Below are 23,093 nucleotides of genomic sequence, written 5' to 3' on the forward strand. Positions count from 1 at the left end.
CATTGGACTCAGAAATATTAACTTCTGTTTTTCTCACTCTGCATACAGTGTCCCCACCCCGATTAAAATATATCAGCATAAACATGCAGCAAAATCTTCAGATGTCTCAAATGTAAACTAGTTCTGCCCACCTTGGGCATTCTGGCATCCAGTGTTTTACAAGGGCAAATGACTACAAACCAGACAGAGGCTGTGTTTTCCTTATATTATACCATTGCACCAGACCACTGGGGAGTACATAGTACATTATGAAAAAATCAGAGTGGCAGATTTGAAACTGAGATGAGGAGGAATTGCTTCTCTTGAAGTGTTATGAATCTGTGGACTTCACTCCCCAGAATGCAGTATATAGTGATTGGAATGAGGTCAACGGGGTGGACCTCATAGAATATGAGTTCCTTGATTCAGGCAGATAACCTGGTCTAATTGGGGAGTCCTGGCTGACAGAAACCGGAGAGTCAGGAGTTCATGACATAACAAGGTGTGGAACTGGATGAACACACAGGCCAAGCAGCATCTGAGGAGCAGTAAAGGTTTTCTGAGGAAGGGTCTAGGCCCGAAACGTCAGCTTTCCTGCTCCTAAGATGCTTGGCCTGTTGTGTTCATCCAGCTCTACACCTTGTTATCTCAGATTCTCCAGCATCTGCAGTTCATATTATCTCTGAGTCAGGAGTTCTGTTCACTCTAGGAGATAGCTCTCGCTAGCTGTGTCAGTGTTGCGTATTCTACACTTGTAAATAAAGGGTGACTTGGTGAGGAGAAACCTCTTCTGTGGAGTTATTTCGCTGTAGATACTGGGACGCTGAGTAAATTTGTGGAGGGGTGGATATATTTTTAATTAGTAATGGGTTAAATGATTATGGAGAGTGGACAGGAAAGTGGAGTTGAGGCTGAGATGAGGTCAGCTATGATCATATTAAATAGCAGAACAGGCTCGAGGAACAGAATGACCTACTCCTGCTCCTAGTTCTTATGTTTTTACGTCCATTTCCAAGTGCATATCTTTCTCCTAAACTCACTACAAAAAACAATTAGTTTAGTATTTGTGTTAATGTGATATTTTCTCTTTTAGTGGTTCAGGGTCTATTGAATATGATACTGACCTAACAATCTAGGCACTTCCTGATGCCTGAGAACTGCCCAAACTAATGGGTAAATGCAATATTTATACATCTGAGAATGTCAATTATGAATAATGCATCAATTCAGTGTGATCCCAAGTTTTGCAGTAAAGCACTGATGGATATATAAATTGTCAGGGTTTCTGCATGATAATGGCTCATATATCTACATAATCTTTTCAACAAACATTCTGAAGAATATTGAAAACATAGCCTTAGTGTATGTGATGATGGTAAGTGTATATTCAGAGTATGAGCATGCGGACAAAATATTCTCCTTCCTCATTCCTAGTAGATGAAAGAACAAAAGTAGCGTACAGGAGACTTTTCTGAGAGGAGCTCACATTGAGAATTGGGCGCTCTGATAGGTCAGCTTTCCTTATAACTTGTAAAAGCTCTGGAAGTAAACAATTTTAAAAGGCTTATGTGCAGAAGATAGAGTAGTGGGAGGTCCAGAGTCTACAGAACTTTGGAAGATGAACACCAAAGTGTCTATTTCCTTTAGTGATCAGGGATATAGATTATAAGACCCTGGTGAATTGTCATCTATTAATTTACTGAGCACCATTTATTTGACTAATACTGATTTCCTTCAATTCCACCTTTTCAGTAGACCCTTGGTTTCTGAACATTTCTAGGACGTTATTTATGTCCTTTCTTGTGAAGGCAGAACCAAAATACGTGTTCAGTTCCTCTGTCATTTCTTTGCTTTCCATCATAATTTCCCAGCTGCTGAATGAATGGGACCTACATTTGTCTTCACCAGTCTTTTTGTCTTCATATATTTATATAAGACTTTATGGTCAGTTCCGAGGTCCTTCATAATTTTACTCCCATGCCCTATTTTCCCTAAATGATCAAACTATTTGTCCTCTTTTGCTGTCCTCTAAAATGATCCCAATCTTTAGCTTTGCAGCCCTTTCTGGCAATTTTATTTGCCACCATTATGGATCTAGTATGATGCCTAATTTTGTTTCTAATACCTGGTTCAGCCATCTTCCTGCCAAAGCACACACTTTTAGCCACATTGTATTCCATCTACCGGATTTTTATGCACTCACATAGCATGACTGTATCTCTTTACAGACTCTTGTCAGGCACTTATCAGTTAGAGGAACCCAGCAATGTAAGTGAAAGGCAACATCTGATACCAGTCCAGGGAATTGACCACAGCCAGGCATCCAGTCAGGATGTTGCCAGTCAGGGAGCCAGTGCCCTTGCATTCAGGGGCATGGGCCACAGTAACTTCTGTAGCTCCATAGTAGCCAGACTATGGGCTAAGACTAACATGATTGGGGAGATGTACAGCTACCAGGCGGGGGTCTGGGCACTTCTCATCCAAGGGTGTCCAGTTAGGTCACTAAAGGAAATGGATCTTTGAGATGGTCAGTCTGTCAGGACTGTGCGAAATAACTAAAGGATGAGGGGTTGGAGGCACAAGGTGGGTAGGCCTGCTGTGGGAAGGAGACCCAAAAACCTACTGGTGGGGATTGGGTACTGAAGGCTGAGGGGAAGTGGGTGTCAGCAATTGTGAAGGGGGCAACTGTGTTTGTAGTAGGGTGAAGAGGCAAAAGCATGGATGGGAAAAGCCACGTGATTTCATCCTTTAGTGAGGGGAGCTCCTTGGCTTCGAGGCCCTGTGGATGGGGATTGGGAAGGGGTGGAGTGGGGCAGTTAATCAGTTATTGGTGCTGGTGGTTGAAAGCTGGCGAGGCGCCCCAGGCGAGTGAGTAGGCAGCACAAAGGGTGTGCAGAGGTAGTTCTGTAGGAGGTTGGAGGGGCCAGAAAGAACGAATGGGGGAGGGGTGTGGGGGGTGTGGGGGGATGGCAATGTAGGCAACTGTGAGGGTGGCCAAGCGAGCATGAGCTGTGGTTGGAGGTGGGTGCAGTAGCAGAGGTAGAGTGAGGGTGAAGTGGCAGGGAGAAGAGTATGACACTTCCTCTGGCAGATTAAATGAGGACATTGACCTCCTTCCTGCACTGCCAGAAGTTTCCATAGAGACACGAACTGGGTGGCGAGCTCAGGCTGGGTGGCTGTGTGAGGATCTTGGCCTCCCGGTCCCCCAGGAAGATGGTGGTCCTCCACTGGATCACCCCATTTTCCAGATCCCTATCGGAGAATTGGGGCATCATTTCCCCCTTCTCTGACATCTTCGGAATGACTGTCTGCCTCCAAGCAGGACAGCTCCGGAATGCCAGTGCTTATCTGGGGGCACAGAAACCTTCCATATATTGCGTTGGTGTGAGGGCTGCAGGTCTTTTGGGGGATATCCGGTGAGTGGCAAGTTCCTCAGAAAGTGGCTAGTGATAGCACAGGGCTAGAATTAGGTGAAGGGTACCATGGGGGCAGGGGGGATATTTAATGAGGCCAGTTTGGTCTGATACAGCAAGAAAACCCTCATGGCCTCATGGTGAAAACTATCTGTGAAACATGACAGAAGTGACACTTAGTTGAAGGGTCCCGATCTGAAATGCCAGCTTTCCTGCTCCTCTGATGCTGCCTGGCATGCTGCGTTCCTCCACCTCCACACTGTTATCTCTGACTGCAGCATCAGCAGTTCTTACTGTCTCTAAGATTCAGCTCAATGTTTTTACCCTTCTTCCTTATTTTTGTCTTTCGCTGATGTTACCTGAAGCCCTTTGAAACTGGAGGCAGCACGTGTGTGAAAACTGGAGATTACATATGAGAATTTGAGTGTTCAGAATTATCCTTTTTTAGCGTGGAGACTCTCCATTACATTCCATTTTTATGTGGGAGTTATACAAAATTGCTTATATTAAAGTTAACAAATTCGAAAGGCATGCATGTGAAGCTTCTCCAAACCAAGATAAGCATGCAAAAGTCATGAAGGTTTGACAAATGGCTTAAACGCTACGCCCTAACTATCAACAATGGGCAGTGATAGATGGAGGCTGAGGGGTGACCTTATAGCGGTTTATAAATTCATGAGGGGCATAGATAGGGAAAATAGGTATTTCCCTGTGGTGGGGGGATCCAAACCTGGAGGACATAGATTTAAGGTGAGAGGGGAAAGATTTAAAAGGGACCTAATGGGCAAATTTTTCACGCAGAGTTTGGTACGTGTATGGAATGAGCTGCCAGAGGAAGTGGTGGAGGCTGGTATAATTACAACATTCAAAAGACATCTGGATGGGTACATGAATAGAAGTGTTTCGAGTGATATTGGCCAAATGCTGACAAATACAGCTAGACTTATATAGGGTATCTGGTTGGCATCGACGAGTTGGACCAATGGTCTGTTACTGTGCTGTATATCTCTATGACACAATGAGAAAAGAAAACTCTCATAGCAGACTGCACAAAATACCACAGTTGCATTTCACCATTACAGGTTTACCCATGATGCCTGAAAGTACATCCTGCACCTCTCCTAATACATGCACAGCACAAAACAACACTTGCATATTCTGTTCATTTTTATCCTTCTCCAAAAGATGGGGTTGCCTGGAAGTAGCAAACTGAAGTGAAATGGCATTAAGCAACTGTTGTATCTTTATAGAATATTTTATCTCCTGAATGTTCCCAGAGACTTCCTCATTAGCTGATTTATGACAACAGGGTTGTTTTTGAGTCCGAATGGTAACTAACAAGTCAATCAGTAAGGAAACCAACAAAACACATTTAATGAATGTGTATGATTACACTAAGTCCACCCACTGTTTCAGTGTGGTCATAATAAAGTGAAAACAGTGTGACAGCAAATGCTCCCACCAGAGATATAGATGGATGAGACTGTTTAGAATGTACACACTTCCAAATCTTTTATCAGTTGGAAATGAGGGCACTGTAGGACATAATAGAGCTTTAGATCATCCTGTCTAAATGGAACAGAACACTGTCAGTAGGCAATGTAAAACTTAAAATTCTCTTTGACTACTTTTGCTACTTAAACATTGTTGAGATACGATATATCTCATTACAACATTGACATTTCGTCGTCTTGGCCATGACGCATCGTGTTTATAGGTCTCTTATCAGTAAAAGAAAATATGAAAAGTAAACATTCTTATTATAATCTTCCCACTCACGGTGGGCTGGTTTTCATATGGATGTCAAAGAGAGCACTGCATACATTTTATTATTGCCCCTCCAATTTCAATTTTCTATTTGTACTCTTTAAAGTTTTTGAATTAAATGCAGAAGTACGATTGCACAAAAAGTGAACTAAACTATAACATTATTTTCTTGTTAAAATTAAGTTTACAATTATGTTTCTGCTACATTAATCAATATTAATATTGCCTTACATTTATATTACGGACACTAAGTTTGAGCAGATAGGTTGGGATAAAACATTCCACAACCAAAGGCAGTATAAGGGAAAGTAAACAGCAAGCTAGTTTGATGATGCTTCATCAAACATTTGGTATTCTAACATTGGTGGATAGGCTTAAGACCAGATATTTTATTGACTCCTGAGAGTGGAATCTGCAGAAAAATGGGAATGAACATGCCAATGATGATAATGTCCATGATTATGTAACCCTGACACCAACAGACACACACTATAGAGAGGCGAAAGGCAGAGGAATAGAAGAACTGTACGAGAGAGCTCTCTATATCCTTTTCATTGAGGATAGTGTTTTGGAGATTACAAAACTCTACTGCATTCTGATGCGATGCCCTGACCCAATAAGTGCCTACTCGTCCAAGTGTAATCAGCTAAGATAAAGTCATAGTCATACAGTATGGAAGCAGACCCTTTGGTTCAACCAGTCCATTCTAAGCATAATCCCAAACTAAACTAGTCCCACCTGCCTACTCCGGACCCACATCCCTCCAAACCTTTCCTATTCATGCATCTTCCCAAATGTCTTTTAAATGTTGTAATTGTGCCCACATTCACTGCTTCATCAGGAAATTCATTCCCCATGAAAACCACCCCCGTGTAAAAAATTTGCCTCTTATTTTTAAATTTTTCTCCTCTCACCTTAGAAATATGCACCCTAGTGTTGAAATGGCCATCTTGGGGAAAAGACAGCTACCACTAACTCTATGTATACCTTTCATTATTCTATAAAGTTCTATCAGGTCATCTCTAAACTTCCAATGCTGCAGTGAAAAATGTCCCAGCCAATCCAGCCTGTCTTTATAACTCAAACCTTCCACACCCAGCAACTTCCTGGTGACTCTCTTCTGAACCCTCTCCAACTTGATAATATCCTTCCTATAACAGGGTGACCAGAACTGGATGCAGTATTCCAGTACAGGCCTCACCAATGTCCTGTACAACCTCACCATGGGTTCTCAACTCCCAAACTCAAAGGACTGAGCATTGAAGGCAAGCATGCCAAATACCATTTTAACCAAGCTGTCTATATGTGACGTAACCTTCAAAGAATTATATCTCTGAACCCTTAGGACCCTCTGAACTATATCACTACCTAAGGCCCTACCATGAATTGTGTAGGACCTATCCTTGTTTGTTGTACCAAACTGTAATAATGCACATTTGTCCAGATTGAATGCCATCTGCCACTTTTCAGCCCATTGACCCATTTGATCAAGTTCCCTTTGTAATCTTAGAAAACCTTCTCCATTGTCTACAATGCCACCAATTTTGGTGTCATCCACAAACTTACTAACCATGCCTTCTCTATTCTCATCCAAATCATTTATATAAATGACAAACGAAAGAGGACCCAGAACCGATCACCATGGAATAGCCGAGATAACAAAGTGTGAAGCTGGATGAACACAGCAGGCCAAGCAGCATCTTAGGAACACAAAAGCTGACGTTTCGGGCCTAGACCCTTCATCAATAAAATGGAATACCACTGGTCACAGGTCTCCAGTCCAAAAAAACAAGTTTCTGCTTCATTACCATGCCAACAGTAGTCCAACCAATCACTGCCTTCTTCGTCTGCTGTGTAAATTGATGTTTCCTTTCTATGTTTAATTTCTTGCATCACAGTCCTGATGATGGCAAGGCAAAAAGCTTTGGCTTTGAGTTTCAAGTTAGCAATTTTAACTTTTGCGCTGCCGAGCAATTATTTGTATTCTGTGTAAATTAGAGTGAAAACAAAGAGTTTAGCGGATGTACAACACTTACTTTCAGATGTGGCAAATACAGGGATGTAGAATAGGAGTAGTCTAGCTAAATAGAGCAATCTCAAGGCTGAAGGCAGAAAAAGGCCAGACCCTATGGTAGTAGGAGACCAGGAGGAGACAATAATGCAGGTTTCAGTCCTTGTTGTAAACACAGTCCATTGTGACAATGACATTAGTACAAATCAGAATTCTCTGACATTCAGTATAAGTTCTGCAGATGCACATTACATATGGGATCAAACATAGCATGGAGCCTCATTGCTGATATTTTGTTGTCGCAATTTGCCTTTTAGTTGCTTATTTTCCTCTACTTCTCTGGTCTCCAGCAACATTTATCAAGCAAACTCATTGCATTTTTCCTAGAAAATGGAGTCAACCAAAGGCATTAAATTACAACAACTGAATCTCACTGAAAATCGTAAGGTTTTGTAGCCCAGATTTGACTCAGTTACACGATCACCGTTGGGATTGTGGCAGTGTTAGGCTTCGTTGTATTGGCATGGACCTCACTGGGATTCAGGATGGGCCTCTAAGCAGTATTCGTGGGTCTGATAGCACATACCCTAAGCATTCACATCACTCAAAATGATTTCAACCAAAGTGGAAGCATCTAACTCTTCTTCTCTTGTAAGTTTTCAGATTAACTTGGAGGATTGCAGAGACTCTCCTGTCTGAGATTGTTATTTGGATCAGCTCAAAGTTTGGTCAGGAAATGGACTAACTGCTTTGACTCCAATTGAAGGCAGGCTGTGCTTACAAACTGACAAGGTTTAATTGAAATTAAACATAGAAATTAAACTTCAATTTATACAGCAGATGAAGAAGGCAGTGATTGGTTGGGCCGCTGTTGGTTAACTACTGACAGGGCAAATGCGTGGCAATGAAATATAATGGGGATAAATATATGATTATCTACATTGGTAGCAAACCAGGAAGGCACATGATTATCTGAATGGCATTAGATTGGGAAAGTGAGGAGTGCAATGAGACCTGAGTTTCCTTGTATACCAGTCACTGAAAGTAAGCATAGAATGAAGGAGGCAACGGGTATGTTGACCGTCATAGTGAAAGAGAATTTGAGTACAGGAGCAGGGGTGTCTTCCTGCAATTATACAGGGCCTTGCTGGGACCACACTTGGAGCATTGTGTGCAGTTTTTTTTCTCCTTATGTGAAGAAGGATGCTCTAACTATGGAGGACATGCAGCAAAGGTTTACCGCACTGTTTCTTGGAATGGCAGGACTGAGTTATGAAGAGAGACTGGACCAGTTAGGACAAGAATCCCTGGAGTTTTGAAGAATGAGAGGAGATCTTGTAGAAACCAGCAAAATTCTCATAGAACCAGACAGGGTAAACACAGTAAAGATGTTCCTGATGATGGAGTCCGCTGCTCGGGGTTGTAGCCGAAGGATACAGGGAGCTATTTCAGATTGAGTTGAGGAGAAATTTCTTCACCCAGAATGTAGTGAGTTTGTGGAATTCTCTGCCTCAGAAAGTAGTTGAGCCCAAAACATTGAACGCTTTCACGGAGTTAGATATAATTATCAGGGCTCAGAAGATCACAGGGTATGGGGAGAAAGCAGGGGCAGTGTGCTGAACTGGATAAGTGGTGGGTTAGGGTTAGGGTTAGGGTAAAAAAGGGCCAAATGACCTGCTCCTGCTCCTATTTTCTAAGATTCTATGTTTCTATATGCTAAATTAATGTAAACATAAGCACTTTTAGTTCCCTTTCACCTGATAATAATCAGATCAATCATAAATGTAAAGCACCCACTAAAACAAGTTTATGTGCGCATTGTGCAGATTGATTCGTCTCTCAAATTGTTTAATCACAACAAACATTTGCTTCACAATTTCTGGCATTAAGCTAGATTTTTCTCATTTGTCACTTCTTTTGCACTGTGAATTATTTACAAGTGTATTCCCAATTGAAACCAAATTGTAAATCATCTTTTGAGGATTAGCAGGAAGAGGAGACGGTTGGAGGTAATAGTGGTTGGGCAGGATAATGGAAACACGGTTGTTGGCAGTGAAAACCAGGAGCAAAGCTATCCAAATTTATTGAAGAATTAGATTGTCTGACTTTCTTTTAAAAGTAACATTGAGTTTATTAAATAGATATTCACACCTTGCTTAGCGTCTATTACGCTGAACATCTGTTTTTTTATGTGTGATTGACACTCTGTATAAATCAGGCTGAAATAGCAGTAAATCACATTACTTGCCAGCGCAACAGCCTCATTTAAAAAAAACTAATCACAATCCAGCTTGTCTGTTTTATTATTTTGTTATGGCATTGCCCAGTTAAGTATAATGTCTATTTTAATTTGGTTAGTACCTGCAAGAATCCAAATATCTGTTTACATGTGTGCATAAATACATCTCTCATCTTGTAGTTAATCAGGTTTAATTGCCTGTGCTTATAAAGTTTGCTTTTCAGCAGCCTGAGACTGGATTTGGCGCCAGGTGCGTGGTTTTAAGCTTAGCTCATTAAGAGAAGCAGGCAGAGTCGTGGAATTTCAAAACGGGAACAGCTCCTGACATTCAAAAATCTACTTTTCCTTAAAATAAAGGACATAGAACATAGGAATAAACTTCTAATAGGATGTTGGAAGCTATTTCAATAATTGTTTTCAAAGCAGAATTGAATAATTATAATACTTGAAGGAGAAACCTTTGCAGGTCTTTTTTAAAAGGCAAGAGAGTGGGTCTATTTGGCTTGTTCCATCAAAGGGCTGGCACATGTAAGATGCACTGAAGCCATCTTTTTCTCTGCTGTATCATTCTACAATTGCCCTAATAGGAGACAAGGCTGAATCCCTGATTGTAGCGGTTGAATGAATTGGGCCTAGCGGAACTATTCTGGGCATTTTATTAATTCATAGTCTCACAGATGAGAAGCTATTTTTTAAAGTTCTCAATTCTGTGATCCTATGATTGTAAAAAAAAATGTTTTAAGTTACATGTTGAAAGACGTTTGAAGAATTGGGGATATGTCCTGGAGTAATGTAATTTTTCACCATAATTAAGCAACTTCTGTTGATTTGATCCTGCTTGTTTATTTCCACGTCTTTTTTATCCATCCAGTTGTTATTTTTAAACCTAGATATACGTTGCATGAGAATATTATTTCTCCAGTTGTTGTGAGATTTCAATGTATCTTGCTGTATTATTGTCGGTAACAGGCACTTTATAGCTTCCCTGAAGGCGTATTTTGTGCATAGGGTCAAATTTTCCTTCGAAGGGAGAGAAAACTTGCCCATAGATAAATTCTGCACACACACGAAAAAAAATCTGGAGCATGCCATTACCTTATTTATAATCAAGTAATTCAGTCACTACCGAGTCAGTTTGTGGCTCAACTACTGTTGAAAGGTCAGGCATTTAGTTCAAATGTTAAAAATTTAAAGATAACTTACATTGCATTCTAGAGTCACCCAATTGCCCCAATTCATGATTGGCCATGATCTTATTGTATGATAGACAATACTGAAAAGGCCAAGCATCTTACCCCTTCTTGCTCTGAAGTCTAATGTTCCTACGAATGTTTCCTTTCTATTGTTGCTGTACTTTTGCTAACAATGTGCTTATTTTGAGATATATCCATGGCAACACAAATGAGCATAATCCGTGCATTACACACTTTACAGTGTTATTTTACTAGGACTGCATATTATATAAAAGGGGTTAACCATCTATGGAAGGTGTAAGAGCAAATTTTTGATAATAAGGCACTAAAATACAATAGATAAATGGGAAGATAAGGGCAGAAACCCTGTCAGATTTTCCTTCGTAGGTAATAAAAATGGAAACCCCGTTGGCACTATTATCTTTGACTGCGCACATAAATCATTTCTTTATGAAAATGTTTGTAGTGAGAATATTTGTTCCAGAGATTGGGCTAATAATTATTTCCGTAGTTGCTTTCTCCCCTGTTCCCCTGGCACCTTCTCCCCCTTTACATGCCTCTCCTTATTCTATCACAAGCACTGTTCCTTTCAAACCTGCATGTACATTACATCACATTGGAATTAAATGTTTTCATGGATGTAAACATCAGTAGACAGGCAGTGAACTCCAGATTCCCACCACGCTCTGGGTGAAAAGGTTTTCCCTCACATTTTCTCCAAATGGGGTGGTACGGTGGCTCAGTGGTTAGCACTGCTGCCTCACAGCACCAGGGACCTGGGTTTGATTCCACCCTTCAGTGGCTGTCTGTGTGGAATTTGCATGTTCTCCCCATGTCTGTGTGGGTTTCCTCAGGGTGCTCCAGTTTCCTCCCACAGTCCAAAGATATGTAGGTTAGGTGGATTGGCCATGCTAAATTGCCCGTAATGTGCTGACATCATTGACTTATATCAGAGATAATAAGAACTGCAGATGCTGGAGAATCCGAGATAACAAAGTGTGGAGCTGGATGAACACAACAGGCCAAGAAGCATCTTAGGAGCAGAAAAGCTGACGTTTCAGGCCTAGACCCTTCAGCTTTTCTGCTCCTAAGAGGCTGCTTGGCCTGCTGTGTTCATCCAGCTCTACACTTTGTTATCTAGGTGACTTGGCCAGGTTTACAGGAATAGGGTAGGGGGATAGGTGCAGGTGGTTTGCTTTGCAGAGGGTTGGTGTGCACTTGATGGACTAAATGACCTCCTTCCACATGGTAGGGCTTCCATGATTCTATGAAATCTTCTGTCCCTTACCTTAAATCTATGCCTCCTGGTCATTGTTTCCCCCAGCAAGGGGAATTGTTTCCTATGTGTGCATATTTCCAACAGAAACTGTGTTTGGGAAGTTTCAATCCAGATCTTACAAACTTGCAATTAATGCGTAATGTTATTCAGATAGACCACTGGGATGCTGGTACATGAACTAAAGAAGTTCATATGAGTACATCTGCTCCTCTGAGGTCCATGAAGAATGCAAGTTTCTGGCGGTCAGAACAGAGCAAAGAAGTAGTACAGTTCAGCTGGGAGTGCTTGATACTAGTGCTGACTTCCAAAGTTGGTCAAGTATTCCATTCTCCAGAAAGAATGACCCCTTTCGATCACAAGAAAAGTAACATTTTTATCGGTATGGAGCCAAGTCCAGCACAGAGTCTCAAACTCAAGAGTTCAGTTTGTTGCTATTTCAAATTCAGAAATCAATTCATGTGTCATTGTATGTCCAATCGAAAGATGCACACTGCCAGTGAGCATAACTTTAGGACATTTTATACAATCTTTGTTCAGCATAGGAGGATTTATGCAAAAGGAGTACAGAGCGAAGGCGTCAGATTTTCTGATGAGTGGGGCAACCTCACTTGGGTTGTCTTTTTGCCTACTCTTTTTTACGAGTGGAAAGAGATATGTCTGAAGGAGATTCCAAACAAGAATCCTTCACAAATGTAGGGCTATACTCCCTTTCGGGCAGTTTTCTTACAGAGTCATAGAGAAATACAGCATGGAAACACACCCTTCAGCCCAACCAGTCCATGTCAAATATCATCCCAAATGAAACTGGACCTACCTGCCTGCTCCTGGCCCATATCCCTTCAAACTTTTCCTATTCATGTACTTATCCAAATGTCTTTTTAAATGTTATAATTGTACCCTCATCCACCACTTCCTCGGGAAGATCATTCCTCATGCAAACCATCCTCTGTGTAAAAAAGTTGCCCCTCATGCCTTTGTTAAATCCCTCTCCCCTCACCTCAAAAATGTGCCCCCGGACTTGAAATCCCCCATCCTGGGGTAAAGACACCACCGTTAACCCCATCAATACACTTCATGATTTTGTAAACCTCATAAGGTAATCTTTCAAAGTCCTACATTCCAGCGAAAAAAGCCCCAGTCTATCTAATCTTCCTTTCTAACTCAAACCTTTCATACCTGGAAACATCCTGGTAAATCTATTCTGAACTTTCCCTAGCTTGATAATACCCTTATTATAACTGGGTGAGGAGAATTGCACACAATACTCCAGAAGAGACCTCGCCAATGACCTACACAACCTCAACACGACATCCCAACTCTTACACTCATATTGTAAAATTGTCAGCAGATGACAATTATCATCTGAATGGCTGTAAATTGAGAGAGGTGACTGTTCAATGAGGACTAGGTATCCTTGTGCATCAGTTACTAGAAGTTACTGTGTAATTGAAGCAGGCAGGTAAAGAAGTCTTTGTCAGCCTTCATAGTAAGATGGTTTAAGTTTGGGAACAAGGATGATTTCCAGCAATTATCCTGGGCCTTGGTGAGAACCCATCTGAAATATTGTGTACAGTGTTGGTCTCCTTATCTGAGGGAGTAGAGCAAAGATTTACCGAAGTAATTTCTGGGATGGTAAGACTGAGGTATGAGGTGAAATTGAGTTGCTTAGGATTCTATTCACTGGGCTATATGTCCCTCCATCTTCAGTCCTTGCAAAATGCATCGCTTCGCGTTTGTCCTGATTAAATTCCATCTACGAGCAAGTCTGTTGGGAGAGTAAAGTACCAAATGTGTAGAGGGTAGGGTGTCAGGTGGATAGAGGTCAGTGTGCCACCTGGGTATGAGTAGTTTTCCAGGTGGTGGGGTGCCATGTGGGTAGGTACGGAGATTTGATGACTTCCCCCAGTCTTGTTCAGGGCCTCAAACTGTTCAGGTGACTGGGAGCCAATCATATAATTGTTGGCAGGCAGCAGGCCTGTATCATCAATAACTGGTCACCGGTCCACAGACCAATCAGCTACTTGTTGCCAGCCAAAGCTTCATTTGTAAACATCCTTGGATCCAATTAATCTGCAAACTACACTTCAACTGTTGCCTGAAACTGCAGCTGTGTAAACAGTATTTGCATTGGGCCATTTGCTTTTAAAATATCCAGCAATCATCTGGTAATTCTTTGTTTTGAAACAATTCTTTTCTCGCCTCCACCCAAAGAAATGAACACCTCACCTGCAAACTACACTTCAACTGTTGCCTGAAACTGCAGCTGTGTAAACAGTATTTGCATTGGGCCATTTGCTTTTAAAATATCCAGCAATCATCTGGTAATTCTTTGTTTTGAAACAATTCTTTTCTCGCCTCCACCCAAAGAAATGAACACCTCACCTTCCAACTCACTTCTGAGGACAATGATAAATTCTACCCAAACCATCCTGGAAATTTGTCTTGCTAATCAGCTATTATTGCGGAACGAACTGAAATGTTCAAACCTCTCCTTCATAGATTGTTGATAGGGAGAGTGAGAGTGAGAAACTTAGAGAAAAGGCCGGTAAATTGATCTAATCAGGTTTGTTTTGATTGAATGATGGAACAGGCTGGAGTTTTTATGTTCCTTGAAATACAACCATATTTAGTTCATTTTTATTCATTCATGGGATGAGGGCATTGTTGGCTAAGTCAGCATTTATTGCCCATCTCTTATTACCTTGAGGGGACTTAAGAGTCAACCACATTGCAGTGGATCTGGAATCACCTGCAAACCAGGCCAGGTAAGGACAACAGTTTCCTTCCCTAAAGGACATAAGTAAACCAAATGGTTTGGATTCATGGTCGTCAGTAGACTTTCAATTCCATATTTTTACTGAGTTTATGTTCCACCATGTTGGGACTTGAGTCCTTGTCCCCAGTGCATTACCAAGTTCTTTTGGATTAATAGGCCCAGTGGGAATACCGCTAGGCCATTTTCTCCCCAATTTGTATGAAGGTAACTAAAATAGATGTGTTAGTTGAAGAATTTTGTTTGTATATTCGGGAAAACATTTCAAGAAGGCAGCTGAATTCCAATGGGATTTTTTTTCATAAATTCACAGGTTCTGCAGTCCTGAGGAGAATCCTGACGAGAAGGGAAGTGTGTGCCATGTTTCGACAGTTAATTTTGCAGCCTTAATGTCAACTAACACTTCCTTCACATATTATTCTCCACTAGGATGAAATAATTTATACTTTAGTGGCATTATCTCAATGTCATCACAATGGCATTAACTCCTTGCACTGTACTGGGGCAAAAAGCTTAAGTAAAGGAGAAGGTGAACATATTTTATAAGGGACAAAAGCCAAGTTGCTAGAAAAGCTCTCGTGGTTTGGCAGCATATGTGAAGGCAAAAACAGAGTTAATGTTTCGTGTCCAGTGACCCTTCCTCAGAACTGGTGGTGACTGGGAGAATGTCAGTTTAAATGCAAAAAATTGGGACAGGGATAGGGTAAGGAGTAAATGATAGGATAGAGCCCAAAGAGAGAGAAAGATAGTTGGACAGATAAAGAAGTTGCTAACGATCGGGCTGGGAGGGTGAATAGTTGTTAATGGGGACTGTTAGTGACTAACAACAGGGTGTTATACCCTCTATCAGCCACTACCAGTTTTGAGGAAGGGTCACCGGATCCAAAACGTTAACTCTGTGTTTTAGCTTCACAAATGCTGCCAGACCCACTGAGCTTTTCCGGCAACTTTGTTTTTGTTCTCGTTTTACAGCATCCGCAGTTCTTTCGGTTTTTATGCTTTGTAAGTGTCTGAAAGTTGCTTTATCAAATGATATGCAATGTATTAGAGGCTTACAGTTTAAGGTAGAATAACATACGGTGCTCAGCAATCTTTTAAGTAAAACTAGATCAAATGTGGACAATGTTTAGCCAACATTGAAAGCTGAAGCACTGAATGTTAACACCTGCAAACAAGACAAATATGTGCCAAACAAATACTGTTGTCTCTGCTCTCTTCATTAGAGCGAGACTGTTGGTTATGTCTGACTTAGGAGTGACCAATCTTCAAGTGTTGGGTAAGATAATGAGGCATGGCCTCTATGAACAGAACCAGAACAGAGGTTAAGCTCTTGTTATTGGGTCCCTTCTGATACTCTAGCTATCTAAACAACTGAACTAACTAGTCCCCAAAACAAGGCAAATTACACTGATTTTTTAATAATTCATTCATGGAATGAGCGCATCACTGGTTAAGACAGCATTTACTGCCCATACTAAATGGAAATTAGGAGTCAACCACATTGCTGTCAGTCTGGAGTCACATGTACGTCAGACAAGGTAAGGATGGCAGTTTCCTTTCCTAAAGGGCCTTATTGAACCAGATGGAATTTTCTGACAATTGACAATGGATTTATGGCATTCATTAGACTCTTCATTCCAGATTTTTAAGAAAAAGTGAATTCAAATTCCATCACCTGGTGCAGTGGGATTTGAATCCAAATCCCCGAAACATTGCCTGGGTCTCTGGGTTGGCCATTCAGCAATAATACTACTAGGCCAAGTTACATCAGATAAGGGTATGATATACTGAAATTGGTGCTGCACTCAGTTTGTAGATGATTGTATTTCATTTCAGTTTTGTAGGGCATTCAAATCTTTTTGCCTGGGTTCATATTAACATGGTGGATATAGTTGAAAAATGTAGTCAAATGAGCCCAGAAGTGTCTTTGACCACAGCAAAAGTGGAAGATGCAGCCTACATAATATTTTGCAATAACAGTTGTGCATTGAGGAAATTGGTTGTGAAAAAGACATCAGTGTTTTTGTAATTCTGTTGCTTTTCAAATACCATCACCATAAAGAAACGCCAACTGATCTCTATACAGAATTGCTGCTCTGTAGTTATGTGAGCTAAGTCTTTCTGATCAGTCTTCTGCAAGACAAATGTGAATTTAGTGAGTGTTTAATGTGTTTAAATTGAACAACATAGTGGGCTAAACATCATAAATACTGTGTTTATTGAAGTTGTGCATGTCCACAGAAATTCAAGTGGAGCTGATTCCTCAAACAAAGGAAATTAATTGTTAGTGTATGACACTCTTCTCCTAATGCAATAAATGATGAAGTGACCAGTGCGGTTATATGGTAAACCAATTGTTCATCGACGTTTAAAATTAATTGCATTTCATTTAAAGAAGCATGGTATATTTGGAGTAACCAACCCTGGTGTAACAGTGGAAATAAAAAAAATGAAAGAATGTACACATATACAAGTTCTTCCAAAACTTGAGGAAGTGCTAAAGCACTCAGTTAGATCAGGCCAAATCCACACAAAATATATTTGGAAGATAGCCTGGACCATAACATTTTCTTATTTTAAAGGTAAGTATAAGTTGTTGTGTTTCTGATACAATTTGATTGGTCAAACTACTCGATGTTAAGGAAAACAAACTTTCTTCATACGCTATAGTCAAACTATACCAAAAGAAAAAAGAAATTGGAATAACGTAGCTGTACTGGAAAGCTTATCAGAATAATAGATTATTTTACAACTAAACAGCAACTGTCCCAGTATAGTAACATCCTATAAACACACCATGGACAAAGGCAAATTCAGGAGAAAATACACCTCTTAAAGCTGTAGTATTGTCACAACTTCATAAATGATGAAGTGTAGAAATTGTGTGTAAGTAAGGGAATCAGGCAGTTTATGCACAGCAAATTTCCACGAAGAACAATGTGATAAATAAACAACTAATCTGGTTAAATGGCATTGGTTGAGGAATAAATATGGTCTAGGCTATGGAAAACGTTACTTCTTCAAATATTGCCATATAATCTTTAATGCCCACCTAAAAGAGCACCATAAAGATGACATATCCAATCATGCAGCACTTCTTCATAAGTGTACTGTAGTGTGCCAGCCTTGGATATGTGCTCTTTGGATTTGTTTTTATTTGCCAAAATGTAATACCTCCATGATTGGAATGTGGTACCTATTCTTCAAGTTTAGTCATTTCCTCTTGTACTTTGTTTTGCTCCTTGCTGGTGTTGATCATCCCTTCCAATTTGGTGTTGTCTGCAAACATAGAAATTGCATTTTCGATTCCAAAATCCAAATATTAAATATAAATTTTGAACAATAGTGTGCCTGCACTGATCCTATTGGGGCTTACCTACTCTCTTCTGCCATTCTGAACAGTTGTCCTATCCCTATTCTGTTTGTTTGCTGCTCCTTTTCCATGGACTCTATATATTCTGTCTTTATTGTTGTATCTCATGTGGTACCTTATAGAAGGCCTTTTGGAAATTTGTGTATGTTAAATCTCCTGCATTATCTACTGCTCTTATTAGCTTTGTAAATAATTCGATGAGTTAAGCCAAACATTGAATCCCCACAGTGTGGAAGCACACCGTCCAACCCATTGAGTCCATACTGACCCTCCAAAGAGCATCTCATCCAGGCCCGCACCTACTTCCCCTGCATCTCACGTGGCTAACCCACACATCCCTGGACACTATGGGCAATTTAATATCACCAATCCACCTAACCTGCAAATCTTTGGCCTATGGGAGGAAACCCACACAGACATGAAGAGAATGTCCTAACTCCACGTAGGCAGTCACCTGAGGGTGGAATCTAACCCAGGTGGCCTGGCACAGTGAGGCAGTGGTGTTAGCCAGTGAGCCACCATGCTGCCAACATTCCTTTTGAAACCCATGTTGATTATTCGTTGTTAAATATTTGCTTTCCTTTAGCAGGGTCTCAATAATTTTCCTATAATGGATATTAACCTTACTTATCAGTAGTTCCTGGCCATGTTTAATCACCCATCTTAAATCCAAATATAACGTTATCTATCTTCCAGTCTATTAGTATCAAACCAGTTTTGAATTATTCATTAAATATATGCAATAAGCCTCTTATACGACAAGGTGTAGAGCTGGATGAATGCAGCAGGCCAAGCAGCATCGGAGGAGCAGGAAGGCCGACGTTCCGAGCCTAGACCCTTCTTCAGAAATGATTCACAATAAGCCTCTTGTTGTTTCTTTCCTAGATTCTTCAAAATGCACAAATGTATTGCATCAGCTCAGGCCCATGGCCTCTCACAGTTTGGTTATTGAATATGTGTCCTCATTTCCTTTATTATATCTAATCTGAACTCCTAATGTTAGTTAGTATTGATCTGATGCCCTTGTAAATCCTGAAGTAATTGTTTGATTACAACCAACAGATCACACCTAAGCGCTGCGCCTCATTGGAGAAGGCTCCACTCGTATCTCCATCATCAATGATGCAAGAGCTCAGCATCATTAGTACAAAAGGTAAGGCTGAAACTTTTACAGCAATCTTCAGCCAGAAGTGCTGAGTGGATAATCCATCTCAGCCTCCTCCAGTGGTCTCCAGCATTACAGATACCAGTCTTCAGCCAATTTGATTCACTCCACGTGCAATCAAGAAATAGTTGAAAGCACTGGATTCAGCAAAGGTCTTTGGACAGTGATTACACTGGCAGTAATATGAAGGACTTTTAATAATATTCTTGAGTAGATTTGTAGCTTGGGTTGTGGATCTGTGGTTGGTTCAGTTGCTGAGCTGGTTCATTACTTTCAGACATTTCATTACCCTTCTGGGTAATATCATCAGTGTAGTCTCTGATAAAGTGCTGTCGTGTTTTCCCACCTGTTATTTAAACTCTGGGGTCCATTGGAGTTGATGAACTCATTTCCAGTTTTTCTTGCAGTGGCATATATAGGGTCTAATTCCATGTGTTTATTGATGGCCTTCTTGGTCGAGAACCAGGCCTCCAGGAATTCCTGTGCCTGTCTCTGTTTGCCTTGCCCTCGGATTCTGATGTCCCAATCGAACTGGTGGTCCTCCTTGTCTGTAAGTATTGAGATAAGTGAGTACTGGTTGTGTCTTTTTGTTGCTAGTTGGTGTTCATGTATTCTCGTAGCCAGTTTTCGTCCTGTCCGTCCAACATACTGTTTGCTGCAGTCCCTGCATAGAATTTTGTATATTACTTTGGTTCTGTCCATAATGGGGAAGGGGCTTTTAGTTCTTGTTAGCAACTGGTGTAGGGTTGATGTAGGTTTGTACGCCACTCTGATGCTCAGTGACTGTGGGAGTCTTGTGGTCAGTTCAGATACGCTTTTGATTTAAGGTAACATGACAAGGGTGTAGGGGCGTAAACGATACCTTCCTGATATTGTTTGTGCGACAGGCATCGGCGGGCCCAGTTGTTTGGATACCCATTGTCTCTAACTACATGGTGGGGGTATTCTTCTTCATTTTGGTGTAGTTCTGGGTTGCTGCAGTGTGTTGTGGCTCATTTGAACACTGTTTTCAGGCAACACCATTTGTGGGTGTTGGGGTGGTTACTGCAGAAATTTACGACTTGATCCATGTGTGTACCAACAGGGGCTAAAGGCTAAAAAGGTGACAATGGTTTGACCCTGTAACTGCTACTTTCCCCGAACAGCCCTACATCAGTCTGTCTGAGTTTAGAGTTGAAGTTACAACTGCAACCAAAATTAAAGGCTATACACTGACACTGAAACACAATGAGTACTATCTTAGTCTTTAAGGAAAAAAAAGTTCACCAAAGGGCCAGGACAGCTAAATTCAAAGTATTGTGATTTATTTGGACTTTCAGAAGGCTTAAGACCATAAGACCATAAGACATGGAGTGGAAGTAAGGCTATTCGGCCCATTAAGTCCACTCCGCCATTTAATCTTGGCTGATGGGCATTTCAACTCCACTTCCCTGCACTCTCCCCGTAGCCCTTGATTCCTTGTGAGATCAAGAATTTATCAATCTCTGCCTTGAAGACATTTAACGTCTCAGCCTCCACTGCACTCCGTGGCAAAGAATTCCACAAGCCCACCACTCTCTAGCTGAAGAAATGTCTCCTCATTTCCGTTTTAAATTTACCCCCCTCTAATTCTAAGGCTGTGCCCATGGGTCCTAGTCTCCCCACCTAACGGAAACAACTTCCTAGCGTCCACCCTTTATAAGCCATGCATTATCTTGTAAGTTTCTATTAGATCTCCCCTCAACCTTCTAAACTCTAATGAGTACAATCCCAGGGTCCTCAGCCGTCCATCGTATGTTAGGTTTACCATTCCAGGGATCATCTGTGCGAATCTCCGCTGGACATGCTCCAGTGCTGGTATCTCCTTCCTGAGGTGTGGGGCCCAAAATTGGACACAATATCCTAAATGGGGCCTAACTAGTGCTTTATAAAGTCTCAGAAGCACATCGCTGCTTTTATATTCCAACCCTCTTGAGATAAATGACAACATTACATTTGCTTTTTTAATCACGGCCTCAACCTGCAAGTTAACCTTTAGAGAATCCTGCACTAGCGTTCCCAGATCCCGTTGTACTTCGGCTTTATGAATTTTCTCACCGTTTAGAAAATAGTCCATGCCTGTAATTTTTTTTCCAAAGTGCAAGACCTCACATTTGCTCACATTGAATTTCATCAGCCATTTCCTGGACCACTCTCCTAAACTGTCTAAATATTTCTGCTGCCTCCCCACCTCCACAGTACTACCTTCAGTCCACCTAACTTCATATCATTGGCAAACTTCACCAGAATGCCCCCAGTCCCTTCATCCAGATCGTTAATATACAAGGTGAACAGCAGTGGCCCCAACACTGATCCCTGCGGGGCACCACTTGTCACTGGTTGCCATTCCGAAAAAGAGGCTTTTATCCCAACTCTCTGCCTTCTGTCAGACAGCCAATCCTCAATCCATGCGAGTAGCTCACCTCGAGCCCCATGGCCCCTCACCTTACTCAGCAGCCTCTCGTGAGGCACCTTATCAAAGGCCTTTTGGAAGTCTAGATAGATAACATCCACTGGGTTTCCCTGGTCTAACCTATTTGTTACCTCTTCAAAGAATTCTAACAGGTTTGTCAGGCTTTTGAAAGACCTCCACAAAAGAGATTAGTGTGCAAAATTAAAGCACATCGGACTGGAGTAAGGTATTGAAATGATTGAGAACTGGTTGGGAGACAGGAAACAAAGAGTTGGAATAAACGGATCTTTTCTGAATGGCAGGCAGTGACTGGTGAGTACTGTAGGACCAGTGTTAGGATCCCAGCTATTCACAATGTACATTAATGATTTAGATGAGGGAACTATATGTAATATCGAGTTTTGAGAAGATTTGTAGCTCAGGTTGAGGTTCTGGATGTGAGTTTGCTCGCTGAGCTGGAAGGTTAGTTTTCAGACGGTTCGTCACCATTCTAGGCAACATCACCAGTGAGCCTCCGACGAAGCGCTGGTGTTATGTCCCGCTTTCTATTTATCTGGTTAGGTTTCCTTGGGTTGGTGATGTTATTTCCTGCGTTGGTGATGTCATTTCCTGTTCTTTTTCTCAGAGGATGGTAGACGGGCCCCAAATCAATGTGTTTGTTGATGGAGTTCCGGTTGGAATGCCATGCTTCTAGGAATTCTCGTGCGTGTCTCTGTTTGGCTTGTCCTAGGATGGATGTGTTGTCCCAATCAAAGTGGTGTCCTTCCTCATCTGTATGTAAGGATACGAGTGATAGTGGGTCATGTCGTTTTGTGGCTAGTTGATGTTCATGTATCCTGGTGGCTAGCTTTCTGCCAGTCTGTCCAATGTAGTGTTTGTCACAGTTCTTGCAAGGTATTTTGCAGATGACGTTTGTTTTGTTTGTTGTCTGTATAGGGTCTTTTAAGTTCATTAGCTGCTGTTTTAGTGTGTTGGTGGGTTTGTGGGCTACCCTGATGCCAAGGGGTCCGAGTAGTCTGGCAGTCATTTCGGAAATGCCTTTGATGTAGGGGAGAGTGGTTATGGTTTCTGGGCACATTTTGTCTGTTTGTTTGGGTTTGTTGCTGAGGAATCGGCGGACGGTGTTCATTGGGTACCTGTTCTTTTTGAATACGCTGTATAGGTGATTTTCTTCTGCTCTGCGTAGTTCCTCTGTGCTGCAGTGTGTGGTGGCTCGTTGGAATAATGTTCTAATGCAGCTTCGTTTGTGGGTGTTGGGATGGTTGCTCCTGTAGTTCAGTATTTGGTCCGTATGTGTTGTTTTCCTGTAGACGCTGGCTTGAAGTTCCCCATTGACTGTTCACTCTACTGTGACATCTAGGAATGGCAGTTTGTTATTGTTTTCCTCCTCTTTTGTGAATGTTATGCCAGTAAAGGGTGTTATTGATGGTCTTGAAGGTTTCCTCTAATTTGTTTTGTTTAGTGATGGCA

This window comes from Stegostoma tigrinum, chromosome 17 (genome assembly GCF_030684315.1).
Source record: "Stegostoma tigrinum isolate sSteTig4 chromosome 17, sSteTig4.hap1, whole genome shotgun sequence".
NCBI classification, from domain to species: Eukaryota; Metazoa; Chordata; class Chondrichthyes; order Orectolobiformes; family Stegostomatidae; genus Stegostoma; species Stegostoma tigrinum.